The sequence below is a fragment of the Schistocerca cancellata genome, chromosome 11, assembly GCF_023864275.1.
Source record: "Schistocerca cancellata isolate TAMUIC-IGC-003103 chromosome 11, iqSchCanc2.1, whole genome shotgun sequence".
NCBI lineage: Eukaryota > Metazoa > Arthropoda > Insecta > Orthoptera > Acrididae > Schistocerca > Schistocerca cancellata.
In genome coordinates, this window is record NC_064636.1 from 69,008,084 (window position 1) to 69,024,718 (window position 16,635).

At 43.0% G+C, this 16,635-nt stretch overlaps 1 long non-coding RNA gene across 1 annotated transcript in view; it reads left to right on the top strand.

Moving 5' to 3' along the window:
- The first annotated feature begins 7,978 nt into the window (after nucleotides 1-7,978).
- LOC126108853 (uncharacterized) overlaps nucleotides 7,979-16,635 on the top strand; it is a 110,193-nt gene continuing 101,536 nt past the window's right edge. Inside the window, exon 1 of the long non-coding RNA XR_007523641.1 lies at nucleotides 7,979-8,446. This is a non-coding gene — a long non-coding RNA (uncharacterized LOC126108853). The remainder of the gene's footprint in view (nucleotides 8,447-16,635) is intronic.

Below are 16,635 nucleotides of genomic sequence, written 5' to 3' on the forward strand. Positions count from 1 at the left end.
GTACAAACTTAGAGATAAGTGCTGCCATCTGTTGCTGGGTAGGAGAACTATCAAAACTGCGTATCTTGAAATATGTTTCGCTTTGAGTCGTATTTCATGATCGATAGTCGACAATCTAGGTGTAAGATATAGACCCAGTTGCAAAAGTTCCACAATTCCTTATTTTTGAGTGGGTTTAATGATATTGCAGGGAGCAGGGAAATAAATGCCCTTCCTTGGACATATCGCCGCTCTAAATGCGTGGAGCATAAACGCATCGATTTTCGTAAGGTTTCCACCATCAGAGTTCACGAAATTTCTTTCTATTGTTGCTTAAAAGTTGTAAATGCGTTTTCCATCACTAGCTAAAGTATTTGCTGAAAAAGATCGTAAGAACCTAGTAACTACAGCTAACACTCCTGCAACACACGTATAGCTTTGTCGTACTCCTAGTCTGTGACGTCACCAGAGCTTCGGCCAATAACAGAGCGTTTTCGAGCCCGTGACCATATCTTTGATTATTTACTGGTTTTGAAGCTTTAATTAAATCATAATAACATACATTTTGTGAGAATACTGACCGTAAATGCGATTTGAATGTTATAATCACTCCGAGTAACAACAATACGAACCATATTTTTAACATAGTGAGAGGTGGCATGAGCCCCCTCTCATATTTCTATCTTACGATTTTCCTCTCTTATTGCAAGCAGTGAAAAGTCGCTATTCCTTCACTCACGGACTTCCCACGCAGCGTCTCTCGTCACCCGGGTGGTCCGGTGACAGGCGGGCTCCGCTGATCTGGAAAGGGTTAAGCCGACGGGTGTGAGGGAGTCGAGTGAATGCTTTGCAGACGCCGACATTGTCAAAAGACACGCCCGGAGGGGTCTGAAGTAGCGGCTGGGCTAGAGGTTCCGTTACTTCGTAGAAACTTAGCGAAAACACTTTCTGGCGGGCTACCAGCGAGGCGTGGGAATGACTTGTGTACCCAGGCAGTTGTGGCGGGCAAATTCCCGCGCTTTCTGCAAAATCGTAACTGTGATTGGCTTGCTCAGGGCATAGCTCCGTGACGTAGCAAAATCGGCGCAGAAATTGGCGCCAAGAATCTCCATTGGTGGAATGGTAGTGCTCCGGCAATAGAGTGGAATTTTCCGCCGGTTTTCGAGTTGCTGATTGGAACGGTTAACCACGGCCACTGTCGTGGGGGCGGGAATGTTCTGTGTTCGGTTTTGTACGGGTGCTCTTGTGGGTAGTCGGCTCTCGCCTTTCAGTCGGAGTAGGTTACAGCACTGAGCTCTCGCTGCTCTGGACAGCCTGCCTTCCGTTGGCTGTCTAATATACTTTTATTTGATTGTAACTGTTTGGCGAAGATGCTGAAGTTTCGACTTCAACGTAACTTTCCGAGTACAGTTGGCAATTGAGCGTTCTGCGTACAAGCGGCCTATGTTGTCTGTCTTGTGCAGTTTTGGCTAATGTTGACTGTATCGGAGTTACTGTGTGACATCGCTTGTTAAAATCAATCACTGTACCGTCAGTGATTGTGTGGCGAGCCTCCTTCATCGCCCTCAGAGGCGCATTTGTATTGCTAGGAAGTCTTTAGTCTGGAACAACCAGACCAAGACAATTTGTTTCGGGCTATACTCGCGACATTATCATCACCACGACGGGACGTCGAAGCAACCAGCCATCGCTTCCAGTACGCCAGATCGTGTCCTTGCAGCTAAGAAGACAGCTTGGTAATGTACGTCTGCAGCACCGGCATAGCAGGCATTTTTGCTAGGCGATAATCAGAGCTCAGCAGAGCGCGCCTGTTCGTCTTTTCTAACTTTGTTCTGTCTTGGATGTTCATTGTCTGAGTTCTCACTAATGTAGCAGCAATTAATGTTGGGTTAGCTGTGTGTCTCTCTTAAGATTTGAGTTGCAAGGAATTGGCTCCACATACCACTTCGTCATAAACGTCACAATCTAGTTTAGGGACAACTTCACCTTCACAGCGTTTATTTGAGTATCCAATGTGAGCCAATTTGATGTATTGTAAATGTTTCATGTGTTTTTGTTTATTATTTTGTGTTTAATCTTAATAAATCATATTGTTATTTTGGACAGAACTTTCATTCTGTTAATCGGTAGAGCAACCCTATCATTTCTCACTACGTCAATGAAACCTTCCTTTATTTAACTTATTTATCAAATTAAATTATTGCAGGTGCCAAACTCTTTTCTACTCCACTTACAGGGTTGATTACAGTCAGTTCGCGTATCTTTTTAATCCATGTGTAACAGCAAAAGTCGGAGTTAGAATAGGGGGGGGCTTAGAGCATCATTTACATATGTAGATTCTAGAAGAATTTAGTGTTAAATACACTGCTAGTCCCGGCACCTCGCAATAGGTAAACAGCCCATTGTTTGCGACTGGTTTGAAGAACATTCTGGACAGTTTGAGAGAATGGTTTGGCCATCCAGATTGCCCGACGTGAATCCCATCGAACATTTATGGGGCACGATAGGGGCGTCACTTCGTGCCCAAAATCGTGAAATGTCAACATTTGCGCAGTTATGGGCTGCTGGAGAGGGAACATGGCTCAACATTTTTGCAGAGTACTTTCAACGACTTCTCGAGTCCACGCCACCTCGAGTTGCTGCGCGCTACGCCGGAAAAGACGAGACCCGACACGATATTAAGAGGTATCCCATGGCTTTTGTTACCTCAGTCTACTGTTGACTTAAGGGGCTCCGGAACGCCCTATACTTGCAATGTTAAAATAACGCTTATAAATTACATCTTTCCTCACAAAGTATTTGAGGTAGCAAGTTGAACTTTTTACAGATTATTTATTGGAATATGGGCTACAACTTAACACAGGGATTTTACAAAATTTTAGTTCAGTTATTAAAGATGATTTTTTTCAATTGTAATGAAAATTCACAACATTTTTTTGCAATTTTTTATTTATATATTCAAAAATATACAGTTTTTTGTAAAAAGGCTGTGTTAAATTATGCAGAAGGTACTGTGTAACATTTACTGAAAGTTTGAAACAAATATGTTTGGAAGATCCTTAGAAAACATGTAATTAGTATGAGAAAATAAAAGTTTTGGGAATCGAGCGACAAAGATTGCATTAACTATTTAGTGCAATCCAGGTCCATAAGATGGATTATCTTCATCCTCTGCAAACTCCTCCTCCAGCTTCCTCTTGTTCCTCCTCCTGTTTACTCTTGCTTGTATTTCTAGACTCTTTGCAGCCCTGTCTGCAGCCCGAAGGCATTCCTTGTCTAAGGCAAGCATCGCTCGCACCATGTTAGAACCCATCTTCATTCCCATATTTCTAAATACCTTGCACCTTACAATGTTGCCATCATTGAAAGTCGCAACAGCATCATACACACCAAAGTGAAGTGTTTCTATTCCAACAAATACAGTCTTGGGGATTCTCGACCATATAACACTATTTACACTTTCATTGGGGTTTTGAGACGTTATACTTCGCGTATATGCAATAGCTTTGACCAACTGAGTTGAGTGGAGAGGAGCCTCTTGTAGCTGTAGATGCAGGTAGCATGCAGCAGCCCTTATCAGTTATGAGGCCTAGGTTAGTTGCAAAGTCAAACAGAAGGAAGAAGGTTCTGCTGCTAGGTTCACTCACTTGGTTATCGTCTTTATTGTTTACAGTAATAACACATACCTTTGGCTTTCCAACATTTCTCCTTTTCTTAAAAGCCTTCAGAGGATTTCTAATAACTTTACTTTTACTCATTATTATACTTCAACAAAACAGAGACCCAAGAAACAGAATTAATTACGAATATTTTCGAGATAACGACAGAGTAAATAAACATGAAACAATCGACAATCACACCAGCGATATATATTGAACCATCACAAGTTAGCCACAACACATACTTTATCTCACATCACTAAAATGTACCTGATGAACACGGACGTTAATAATAACACCATTTGACAGCAGTTTAACAGCGCCACAGTGGGTCACGCCCATGTAGAACACATTTCAAAAAAAATTTAAAAATAGTTGTAGTCTTCGGAATTGAATAAATTATATATTTATTAAAAGGTAATAGTCTGCAGATTCCGAAAACGCAAAAAAGTAAAAATTGAACTTTTCATGATTTTGAGCCTTTCCGGAGCCACTTAATTCCTTTGGCCCCTATGGGGGCATAGGGCATCCAGGAGAACTCGCCATCCGTCTCTGTCTTTTGTCATTTGCCTCAATTCTGCCCAGGTCTTGCCAACTCGTTTTGCTTCCCCTTCCACTGTCCTCTTCCATGTGCCCCTTGGTCTTCCTCTCTTCCTTGTTCCCTGGGGATTCCATTCCAATGCTTTTTTCTCGATGGCTCCATCTGGTTTTCTCAAGGTGTGCCCCAACCAGCCCCACTTTGTCTCTCGTATCTGGTCTTCTATGGGTATCTGGTTTGTTATTCGCCAGAGCTCCTCATTACATTTTTTTTTCTGGCTACCAGATATTCATGATGCGTCGAAGACATCTACAGGGCTATTACAAATGATTGAAGCGATTTCATAAATTCACTGTAGCTCCATTCATTGACATATGGTCACGACACACTACAGATACGTAGAAAAACTCATAAAGTTTTGTTCCGCTGAAGCCGCACTTCAAGTTTCTGTCGTCAGAGCGCTCGAGAGCGCAGTGAGACAAAATGGCGACAGGAGCCGAGAAAGCGTATGTCGTGCTTGAAATGCACTCACATCAGTCAGTCATAACAGTGCAACGACACTTCAGGACGAAGTTCAACAAAGATCCACCAACTGCTAACTCCATTCGGCGATGGAAGCGCAGTTTAAAGCTTCTGGATGCCTCTGTAAGGGGAAATCAACGGGTCGGCCTGCAGTGAGCGAAGAAACGGTTGAACGCGTGCGGGCAAGTTTCACGCGTAGCCCGCGGAAAATTGGCTCATGCCACAACTGGAGACCGACAGCGCCGACTTCATCTTTCAACAGGATGGTGCTCCACTGCACTTCCATCATGATGTTCGGCATTTCTTAAACAGAAGATTGGAAAACCGATGGATCGGTCGTGGTGGAGATCATGATCAGCAATTCGTGTCATGGCCTCCACGCTCTCCCGACTTAACCCCATGCGATTTCTTTCTGTGGGGTTATGTGAAAGATTCAGTGTTTAAACCTCCTCTACCGAGAAACGTGCCAGCACTGCGAGCTCGCATCAACGATGCTTTCGAACTCATTGATGGGGACATGCTGCGCCGAGTGTGGGAGGAACTTGATTATCGGCTTGATGTCTGCCGAATCACTAAAGGGGCACATATCGAACATTTGTGAATGCCTAAAAAAACTTTTTGAGTTTTTGTATGTGTGTGCAAAGCATTGTGAAAATATCTCAAATAATAAAGTTATTGTAGAGCTGTGAAATCGCTTCAATCATTTGTAATAACCCTGTATTAATGAAGCTTTGTAACTGGTTTGTTATCTTTTCCAGCTTTCACTGGCGTACAGAAGGACAGCCTTCACATTTGTATTAAAAATACGGATTTTTGTTTTGTATGTGATATTTCTATTTTTCCATATTGGATACAATTGTATGAAGGCAGCATTTGCCTTTTTAATGCGGTTTTTCACGTCATCTCCAGCTCCACCATCTTCCGCCACTATGCTACCCAGATACAGGAATGAGTTGACAGTCTCCACTCGCTGCTCACCTATTAACAGGGGCGCCTCCATGTTCCCTGAATTTACTCTCATTTCCTTTGTTTTGCCTGTATTTATCTTGAGGCCAGCAGCCTCTGCTTCTTCTTTCAGCAAGTTTAATTTAGCTTGCATATCAGTCAGCCTTGGAGCTAATAAAACCATGTCGTCTGCAAAATCCAAATCCTCCAGACGTTCGTGGATCCCCCACTGGATTCCTCGTCTCCTGCCTGCTGTGACTCTTCTCATAACAGAGTCTAAAAATGGCTCTGAGCACTATGGGACTCAACTGTTGTGGTCATTAGTCCCCTACATCTACATTCTACATTTATACTCCGCAAGCCACCCAACGGTGTGTGGCGGAGGGCACTTTACGTGCCACTGTCATTACCTCCCTTTCCTGTTCCAGTCGCGTATGGTTCGCGGGAAGAACGACTGTCTGAAAGCCTCTGTGCGCGCTCTAATCTCTCTAATTTTACATTCGTGATTTCCTCGGGAGGTATAAGTAGGGGGAAGCAATATATTCGATACATCATCCAGAAACGCACCCTCTCGAAACCTGGCGAGCAAGCTACACCGCGATGCAGAGCGCCTCTCTTGCAGTCTGCCACTCGAGTTTGTTAAACATCTCCGTAACGCTATCACGGTTACCAAATAACCCTGTGACGAAACGCGCCGCTCTTCTTTGGATCTTCTCTATCTCCTCCGTCAACCCGATCTGGTACGGATCCCACACTGATCAGCAATACTCAAGTATAGGTCGAACGAGTGTTTTGTAAGCCACCTCCTTTGTTGATGGACTACATTTTCTAAGGACTCTCCCAACGAATCTCAACCTGGTACCCGCCTTACCAACAATTAATTTTATATGATCATTCCACTTCAAATCGTTCCGCACGCATACTCCCAGATATTTTACAGAAGTAACTGCTACCAGTGTTTGTTCCGCTATCATATAATCATACAATAAAGGATCCTTCTTTCTATGTATTCGCAATACATTACATTTGTCTATGTTAAGGGTCAGTTGCCACTCCCTGCACCAAGTGCCTATCCGCTGCAGATCTTCCTGCATTTCGCTACAATTTTCTAATGCTGCAACTTCTCTGTATACTACAGCATCATCCGCGAAAAGCCGCATGGAACTTCCGACGCTATCTACTAGGTCATTTATATATATTGTGAAAAGCAATGGTCCTATAACACTCCCCTGTGGCACGCCAGAGGTTACTTTAATGTCTGTAGACGTCTCTCCGTTGATAACAACATGCTGTGTTCTGTTTGCTAAAAACTCTTCAATCCAGCCACACAGCTGGTCTGATATTCCGTAGGCTCTTACTTTGTTTATCAGGCGACAGTGCGGAACTGTATCGAACGCCTTCCGGAAGTCAAGAAAAATAGCATCTACCTGGGAGCCTGTATCTAATATTTTCTGGGTCTCATGAACAAATAGAGCGAGTTGGGTCTCACACGATCGCTGTTTCCGGAATCCATGTTGATTCCTACATAGTAGATTCTGAGTTTCCAAAAACGACATGATACTCCCCTAGAACTTAGAACTACTTAAACCTAACTAACCTAAGGACAACACACACACCCATGCCCGAGGCAGGATTCGAACCTGCGACCGTAGCAACAGCGCGGCTCCGGACTGGAACGCCTAGAACCGCACGGCCACCGAGGCCGGCAACAGTCTAGAACGAGTAGAAAAAGTGTTGGTGACAAAATGCAACCCTGCCGGACTCCATTTGTTACTTTTATGGGCTCTGTCATATTTCCCTTGCGGAGTACGCAGCATTCTTAGCCATCATATAGATCTTTTATGATGTTTAAGATCTTCTGTGGTATGCCATACTTCCGCAACATCTGCCAGAGCACTTCATGTTTCACGGAATCGAAGGCCTTTTGAAAATCAATGAATGCCAGGTACATGGTTGCTTGGAATTCTTTGCTCTAAGATGATCCTAAGAGTGTTAATAAGATCAACACAGCTGCGTTGTGCCCTAAAACCGGCCTGTTCTTTACGCAGTCGCTTTTCAAGGGATTCTTTAATTCTGTTTAAAATAATTCTGGCGAGGACCTTACTGGGCACCGACAACAATGTAATACCTCTGCCTACTATTATTTGCCGGAATTTTGATCTCTTGAACCGTTCACGGAATAAAAATGGCAATCGAGCTTCTGTGTGGTCGGCGTTTCTGGCGCTAGTGTAATTTGGTTGCGCGATGTTGGCAGCGGCGCAGCCCCCCCACCACAGCACCCCTGACGCCTGGAGCGGCCGCACACGGATCTTTGCTGTCAGTTCTGCGGCGCCGCCATAGCGGTAATGTCTTTGCGGTGCGCGTGACACGCCGTTGCGAGTACGAACGGGATCGGTATTCTTTTGTTTCCCTTCCTTTTTTTTTGTTTTGTTTTACTCGGAAAACACACTCTTTCCGTACGAGCGGCTGGGAGACACTATTTCGAAAATAGCTGGTGACCGTTATTACATTTTTGTTTTGTGTCGAACAACGCCGTGTCTCGTTACCAGAATGTCGTCGACCTCTCAAAAGAAATAAATAACGAGGTATATAGACAGCTCACCTGCTGAGATCGCGTGGTAACTGCTGAATTTGACGTGCATCAGTGGTGCATAACAGTGCTTTTTGTGAACTGCGGAAGAAAATTTTCTAAAATTCGTTTGAAAAAAGTGCAAATACGATAGTGCCACCGCTCAATGCGGACAGGAATATACGTGGAGCCAACGTCCACAGGAATTCTCCGTCGTTCCTGCAGCCGCCCAAGGTGAATAAATTACTGTTTCTCCTTCATCATCGATAATTAAAATTTTAGCAGTTGCTTTGATTCCTGTTCGACAGTCGATGCTAGTAAACAGCTCGTACATTGGTGCTATGATCATGTCACAACACTTCTAAAGGCGACAAGCATCTCGTAATATAAAATGTGGCCAAATTTTCGTTCAAAGGCGCAGCTTGCGTGAATTTCACAAGCAGTGTGGAGTAGGCCTATCTGTCAAGAAATTCTTCGCCTCTTGCTTGCTTAAAAAGTCAATATGTGCCAGTTTGTCATTCATCCGAAATGGGAAACGATATATGGTCTTGACGGTATATATTTGGTATTGACGCAGACAAAAAAGAAGTTAAACTTAGACACATACTTTTGTGGAAATGGGATCCATGTTTCAGTACGGACAAGAGAACAACAAATTTTGGCCGGCAGTACGGTTTTGTAATATTGTCGATGATGCTACGTTATACATAAAAGGGACGTTCCGTATATCTTCCTGCTGTTGTTACTGTAGAATGATGAGTTTTACGTAAATAGGATTTTCCTTCGCAACAGCGAAAACTACTTTTTTGTTGTTGTGAAGAACACTTATTTAGGTCAGTCAGCTTTCCGTTTATGGCGTCCATTGCATTACTCTGATTCGTCTCGACACACGTCCGGTTGTGGACTTTATTATGTGTGTGTGTGTTTAAACGTGTCATGTTAAACAGTCACTTTCTTACTGGTGCGTTTTCGTTTTCTCTCTGCAGCTTCGGTTGCAGGGAAAGCGAAAAAGATTCGTCAGTGTGAATCATGTCTCCTCTTTCGCTGTCGCCGTCATATCGATTGGTTGTCTGCGCAAGAGACGCGCATCTTCGCTCCTAGCAGGGGGAATTTTCGTGTTTTGTCCGAACGGTTCGCGACACAACGCGAACTTCCTCTGCATGTGTCTGCCCGTCTGGGTCCGGTTTTTGTTACTGCTGTCATCGCAAGGAAGACAAATCGCTATCTCAGAGGGTGTGGTAGAGCAAGGGGTTGGCGCTGGCGGGGGTAATGGCGTGGCGAAGGGGTAGGGGAGGGGAAATTGCGTGTGCGCAATGCCACGATCCATCTCGCACTCCTGTAATTTAAACTTGCTAACGTCCACTAGAACACGCGCTCGTATATAGTTAAAACGAGTTAATTTAATGTCGTACTGAAAATACTCTTACCGTTGGCGCGTGCTGCCTCTTCTGCGTAAAACTTCCCCTCTACATCTACACTTCACAGTGAACAGTGCGTGGTGGAGGCTGTTTCGTATCAGTAATATCGATTTTATTTTCTATTCCAGTTTCATTAACTAGCATTAACCAGTGACTCACTGTGGCAGAGGTGAAATCTGTTGTTGTTATTCTCTTCAGTCCTGAGACTGGTTTGATGCAGCTCTCCATGCTACTCTATCCTGTGCAAGCTTCTTCATCTCCCAGTACCTACTGCAACCTACATCCTTCTGAATCTGCTTAGTGTATTCATCTCTTGGTCTCCCTCTACGATTTTTACCCTCAACGCTGCCCTCCAATTCTAAATTTGTGATCCCTTGATGCCTCAGAACATGCCCTACCAACCGGTCCCTTCTTCTAGTCAAGTTGTGCCACAAACTCCTCTTCTCCCCAATTCTATTCAATACCTTCTCATTACGTATGTGATCTACCCATCTAATCTTCAGCATTCTTCTGCAGCACCACATTTCGAAAGCTTCTATTCTCTTCTTGTCTAAACTATTTGTCGTCCACGTTTCACTTCCGTACATGGCTACACTTCATACAAATACTTTCAGAAACGACTTCCTGACACTTAAATCTATACTCGATGTTAACAAATTTCTCTTCTTCAGAAACGCTTTCCCTGCCATTGCCAGGCTACATTTTCTATCTTCTCTACTTCGACCATCATCAGTTATTTTGCTCCCCAAATAGTAAAACTCCTTTACTACTTTAAGTGTCTCATTTCCTAATCTAATTCCCTCAGCATCACCAGAGTAAATTCGACTACACTCCATTATCCTTGTTTTGCTTTTGTTGATGTTCATCTTATATCCTCCTTTCAACACACTGTCCATTCCGTTCAACTGCTCTTCCAAGTCCTTTGCTGTCTCTGATAGAATTACAATGTCATCGGCGAACCTCAAAGTTTTTATTTCTGCTCCATGTATTTTAATACCTACTCCGAATTTTTCTTTTGTTTCCTTTACTACATGCTCAATATACAGATTGAATAACATCGGGGAGAGGCTACAACCCTGTCTCACTCCCTTCCCAACTGCTGTTTCCCTTTCATGTCCCTCGACTCTTATAACTGCCATCTGGTTTCTGTACAAGTTGCAAATAGCCTTTCACTCCCTGTATTTTACCCCTGCCACCTTTAGAATTTGAAAGAGAGTATTCCACTCAATATTGTCAAAAGCTTTCTGTAAGTCTACAAATGCTAGAAATGTAGGTTTGCCTTTCCTTAATCTATTTTCTAAGATAAGTAGTAGGGTCAGTATTGCCTCCCGTGTTCCAATATTTCTGCGGAATCCAAACTTATCTTTGCCGAGGTCGACTTCTACCAGTTTTTCCATTCGTCTGTAAAGAACTCGCGTTAGTGTTTTGCAGCTGTGACTTATTAAAATTGTAGTTCGGTAATTTTCACAACTGTTAATACCTGCTTTCTTTGGGATTGGATGGTGAAAGCTAGTGAAACTAATATATGAGCATCACTGTACCCACATACTCTATCCGCTACACACACGCTTTTTGCTTTGAATAACGTAACTCTTACAGTAAAATTGTGACGTGTACTTTACATATGCTTAAATATGGCATGAAAATGACTTCTCCGCATTGTAGCTAGTTTCTGCAATGAATCAGAAATAACTTCGCAACAGATAAACGAATTGATTGACAGCGTAACAAAACATCAATCGCTACTTCACTGCTGTGGGTCCTAGACAATATTATTTCTCAAATGTGTGTGAAATCTTATGGGACTTAACTGCTAAGGTCATCAGTCCCTAAGCTTACCCACTACTTAATTTAAATTATCCTAAGGACAAACACACACACCTTAACTGCTAAGGTCATCAGTCCCTAAGCTTACCCACTACTTAACTTAAATTATCCTAAGGACAAACACACACACACACACACACACACACACACACACACACACACTCTCCCGAGGAAGGACTCGAACCTCCGCCGGGACCAGTCGCACAATCCATGACTGCAGCGCCTCAGACCGCTCGGCTAATGACAATATTATTATTATTGTTAATAGTGGAAGTGGTCGGGCGAAAAACAATGGTATCCATAAAACTCCCAATTTCTCTCAGTTTAGAAGTAAGAAGTCGAACAATGAAGTGTTGCTTGCTGTATTTTAAATGGGGGTGCAGGATATTGTTGAAAAAGTGTCACTAGAGAGAGGAGTGGTGAGCAAACATGTTCAGTAACAAGTGTCTACCTTCAATGTGGATAGTCAGCCTCCTTTTATGGGCAGAAGTTGTAGGTGGCACTCGCGATGCAATGAGAATTGCTTCAACAGTCTGCAAAAAAAAAAAAAAAAAAAAAAAAAAAAAAAAGTTAGAATTGAGCAGTACCAGTTGTCTCATTGACTCATTACCTTGTAGTTCCATAAAACACCTACACTTACGAGCCAAAGAAACTGGTACACCTGCCTAATATCGTGTACGGCCCCTGCGAGCATGCAGACGTGGCACAACACGAATGGCATGCACTTGACTAATATCTGAAGTAGTGCTCCAGGGAATTCACGCAATAAATCCTGCACGCCTGTCAAATCCGCAAGAGTACGAGGGGGTGGAGAACTCATCCGAACAGCACGTTGCAAGGAATCCCAAGATATGCTCAATAATGTTGATTTCTGGGAAGCTTAGTGGCCAGCGGAAGTGTTTTAAACTCAGAATAGTGTTCCTGGAGCCACTCTGTAGCAATTCTGGACGTGTGGGGTGTCGCATTGTCCTGCTGGAGTTGCCCAGGTCTATCGGAATGTACAATGGACATGAATAGATGCAGGTGATCAGACAGGATGCTTACGTACGTGTCACCTGTTAGTCTGTTCGCACACTGACACTTGTTGATAGCCCATCATTGAAGTCTGCAGCAATTTGCGGAAGGTTTGCACTTCTGTCCCGTTGAACGATTCTCTTCAGTCGTCGCTGGTCCCGCTCTTGCAGGATCTTTTTCCGGTCGCAGCGATGTCGGAGATTTGATGTTTTACTGGTTCCCTGATATTCACGGTACACTCGTTAAATAGTCGCATGGGAAAATCCCCACTTCATCGCTATCTCCGAGACGCTGTGTCCCATCGCTCGTGCCCCGACTGTAACACCACGTTCAGACTCACTTAAATATTGATAACCCGCCATTGTAGCTGCAGTGACCAATCTAACAACTGCGTCTCATCCTCATCCGCACAAGGCTGAGGGATGGTCCCTCTTCTGGGAGCGAAGTTCTAGCGCTTCATGCGCTTCTCCTTCTGAAATGGCGTGGTGGTTATAAAGGTACATGGTGGTGGGTGTTCTTGGTCTTGACTTTTGTGCAGTGCGATTTTTTTTTTTAAATAAATAAAAAGAAACATTAAAGAATAGTAAGAGGGACAGTGTGAGAGAAAGAAAATGAACGGCCTATGTGACTGGCCGGTGGTGGTGGCGGGACTTGCTACTCGCTACAGTGGTGGTGGCCCTGCACAGATTTCATTACTGGGACTGACGTTTTTTGCGTTCGATATCTTCTATGGCTTCCATAGCTTCGGCATCCAGCTTCCTCCTGCCAGACCGGTACTCTTCGTTGACAAAGCGAATGACGATCTCTGTTAGGTCGTCCCACTGGGAAGGCGTGAATACAGGATGTGAATTTATCACGGCTAGCTCTTTCTTAGTGAGCACTTCTACCAACATGTAACGAGATTGGTGCGTGCGAGGGAGCGGTCGGTGGGTTCAAGCATGTGTTGTCTTATATAGGCATTGCCGACCGCAGCGCCGCATTCTGCTTGTTTCCATATCTCTGTATTTGAATATGTATGTCTATACCAGTTCCTTTGGCGCTTCAGTGTAAATATCATTTATTTTACGTCATTTAAAGAAAAATCTTCAACGTAAATTATTTTTCAATTCTGAAGTATAGGCCTAGTTAGACACTAAAGTTGATGATGGTGAGGAGAGTAGGATACTAGTTAAAATATGGTTACACTCAGGCGTAATGGCCTCAGAAAGGTTAGGAATCGCTTGTGTAGCTCGCGTTAATCTTCTGGAGAAACTAAGTTTTATGCAAATACAGCCTTTACAAACAGCTGGTTTTAATAATACTCGACGAACAGAATGCAAGGAAGTTGTGCTGGATGTTTCAAAAAGCGTTGGAAAGAGAGCAAATTTTAGTGACAGGGAGAAATGACGAACGGGATATCACTGGGTTCAATTTTGGGTTTATTCCTATTCCACATCATATTGTTCCATGAGGAATCGTTCAAATGGCTCTGAGCACTATGAGACTTAACTGCTGTCATCAGTCATGAGGAATGGTCAGTTTTTTTTAGTGACAGGGAGAAATGACGAACGGAATATCACTGGGTTCAATTTTGGGTTCATTCCTATTCCACACTATGGTTCAAAAATGGTTCAAATGGCTCTGAGCACTATCGGACTTAACATCTATGGTGATCAGTCCATTAGAACTTAGAACTACTTAAACCTAACTAACCTAAGGACATCACACAGATCCATGCCCGAGGCAGGATTCGAACCTGCGACCTTAGCGGTCACGCGGTTCCAGACTGAAGCACCTAGAACCGCTCGGCCACACAGGCCGGCTCCACATCATGTTGTTCCGTGAGGAATGGTCAGTATTAAGGGAATGATCAACCGTAGGTAACAACTGTAATAAAAAATGGGCTAAAATGCATACCTTATGAACTATGAACACTTCTTTATCTTCGATACAGTGTAACAAATCTCTTCTTCCACAAGCTCTTTGGCTTCCATATTTTGGGAGGAAGTAGTACGGACCAAGACAAAAAAAAAGTTAAGTAACCAAGCGCTCTAATACGAAGACCTTATGAACTGTCAGAACTTGTTCAGTACATCTACATGGATACTGTGCAAATCACATTTAGGTGCCTGTTTCATTAAACGACCTTCACAATTTTCTATTATTCCAATCTCGTGTAGCGCGCGGAAAAAACGAACTCCTATATCTTTCCGTACGAGCTCTGATTTCCCTTATTTTACCGTGGTGCTCGTTTCTCCCTATGTAGGTTGGTGTCAACAAAATTTTTCGCATTCGGAGGAGAAAGTTGGTGACTGGCATTTCGTGAGAAGATTCCGCCACAACGAAAACCGCCTTTGTTTTAATTATGTCCAACCCAAATCCTGTATCATTTCAGTGACACTCTGTCCCATACTTCGCGATAATACAAACCGTGCTGCCTTTTTCGATGTACTTCGTCAGTCCTATCTGGTAAGGATCCCACACCGCGCAGCAGTATTCTAAAAAGGACAGACAAGCGTAATGTAGGCAGTCTCCTTACTAGATCTGTTACATTTTCTAAGTGTCCTGCCAATAAAACGCAGTCTTTGGTTAGCCTTCCCCAGAACATTTTCTATGCGTTCCTTCCAATTTAAGTTGTTCGTAATTGTAATTCCTAGGTACTTAGTTGAATTTACGGCTTTTAGATTCAACTGATGTATCGTGTAACCGAAGTTTTACGCATTCCTTTTTGCACTCACGTCAATGATCTCACAATTTTCGTTATTTAGCGTCAATTGTCAACCATCGCAACATACAGGTATCTTTTCTAAATAGTTTTGCAATTTGTTTTGATCTTCTTGTGACTTTATTAGTCGATAAAGGACAGCGTCATCTGCAAACAAACGAAGATTTCAGACTGTCTCCCAAATCGTTCATATAGATAAGGAACAGCAAAGAGCCTATAACTACCTTGGGGAAAGCCAGAAATCACGTCTATTTTACTCGATGACTTTCCGTCAATTACTACGAACTGTGACCTCTCTGACAGGAAATCACAAATCCAGTCACATAACTGAGACGAGATTCCATAAGCACGCAATTTCACTACAACCACTTGTGTGGTACAGTGTCAAGAGCCTTCCAGAAATGCAGAATCAATCTGAAATCTCTTCTCGATAGCACTCAACATTTCATGCGAGTAAAGAGCTAGTTGAGTTTCACAAGAACGATGTTTTCCAAATCCGTGTTGACTGTGTGGTAAAAAAGACCGTTTTCTTAGGGGTAATTCATAATGTTCGAACACAGTATATGTTCCAAAATGCTGCTGCATATCGGTGTTAATGATATGGGCCTGTAATTTAGTGGATTACTCCTACTACCTTTCTTGAAAATTGGTGTGACCTGTGCAACTTTCCTGTCTTTGGGTACGGATCTTTCGCCGAGCGAACGGTTGTATATGATTGCTAAGTATGGAACTAATGCATCAGCATACCCCGAAAGAAACCTAATTGGTACACAGTCTGGACCAGAAGACTTGCTTTTATTAAGTGATTTAAGTTGCTTCACTACTCCGGGGATATTTACTAGTACGTTACTCATGTTGGCAGATGTTCTCGATTCGAATTCTGGAATATTTATTTTGCCTTCTTTTGTGAAGGCATTTCGGAAAGCTGTGTTTAGTAACTCTGCTTTGGCAGCACTGTCTTCGATAGTATCTCCATTGCTATCGCGCAGAGAAGGCATTGATTGTTTTCTTGCCGCTAGCATACTTCACATACGACCAGAATATCTTTGGATTTTCTGCCAGGTTTCGAGGCAAAGTTTCGTTGTGGAAACTATTATAAGCATTTCGCATTGAAGTCCGCGCTAAATTTCGAGCTTGTGTAAGAGATCGCCTATCTTGGAAATTTTGCGTCTGTTTAAATTTGACATGTTTGTTTCGTTGTTCCTGCAACAGTGTTGTGACCCGTCTTGTGTACCAAGGAGGATCAGCTCCGTCGTTTCTTAATTTATTTGGTATAAATCTCTCAATTGCTGCCGATACTATTTCTTTGAATTTATGCCACATTTGGTGTATACTTATATTGTTAATTTGGAAGGAGTTTGTCTCTCAGGAAGCCGTCAAGTGATTTTTTTATGTGCATTTTTGAATCGGTTTATTTTTCGTTTATTTTTGGAGGATATGGGGGTTACAGTATTCAATCT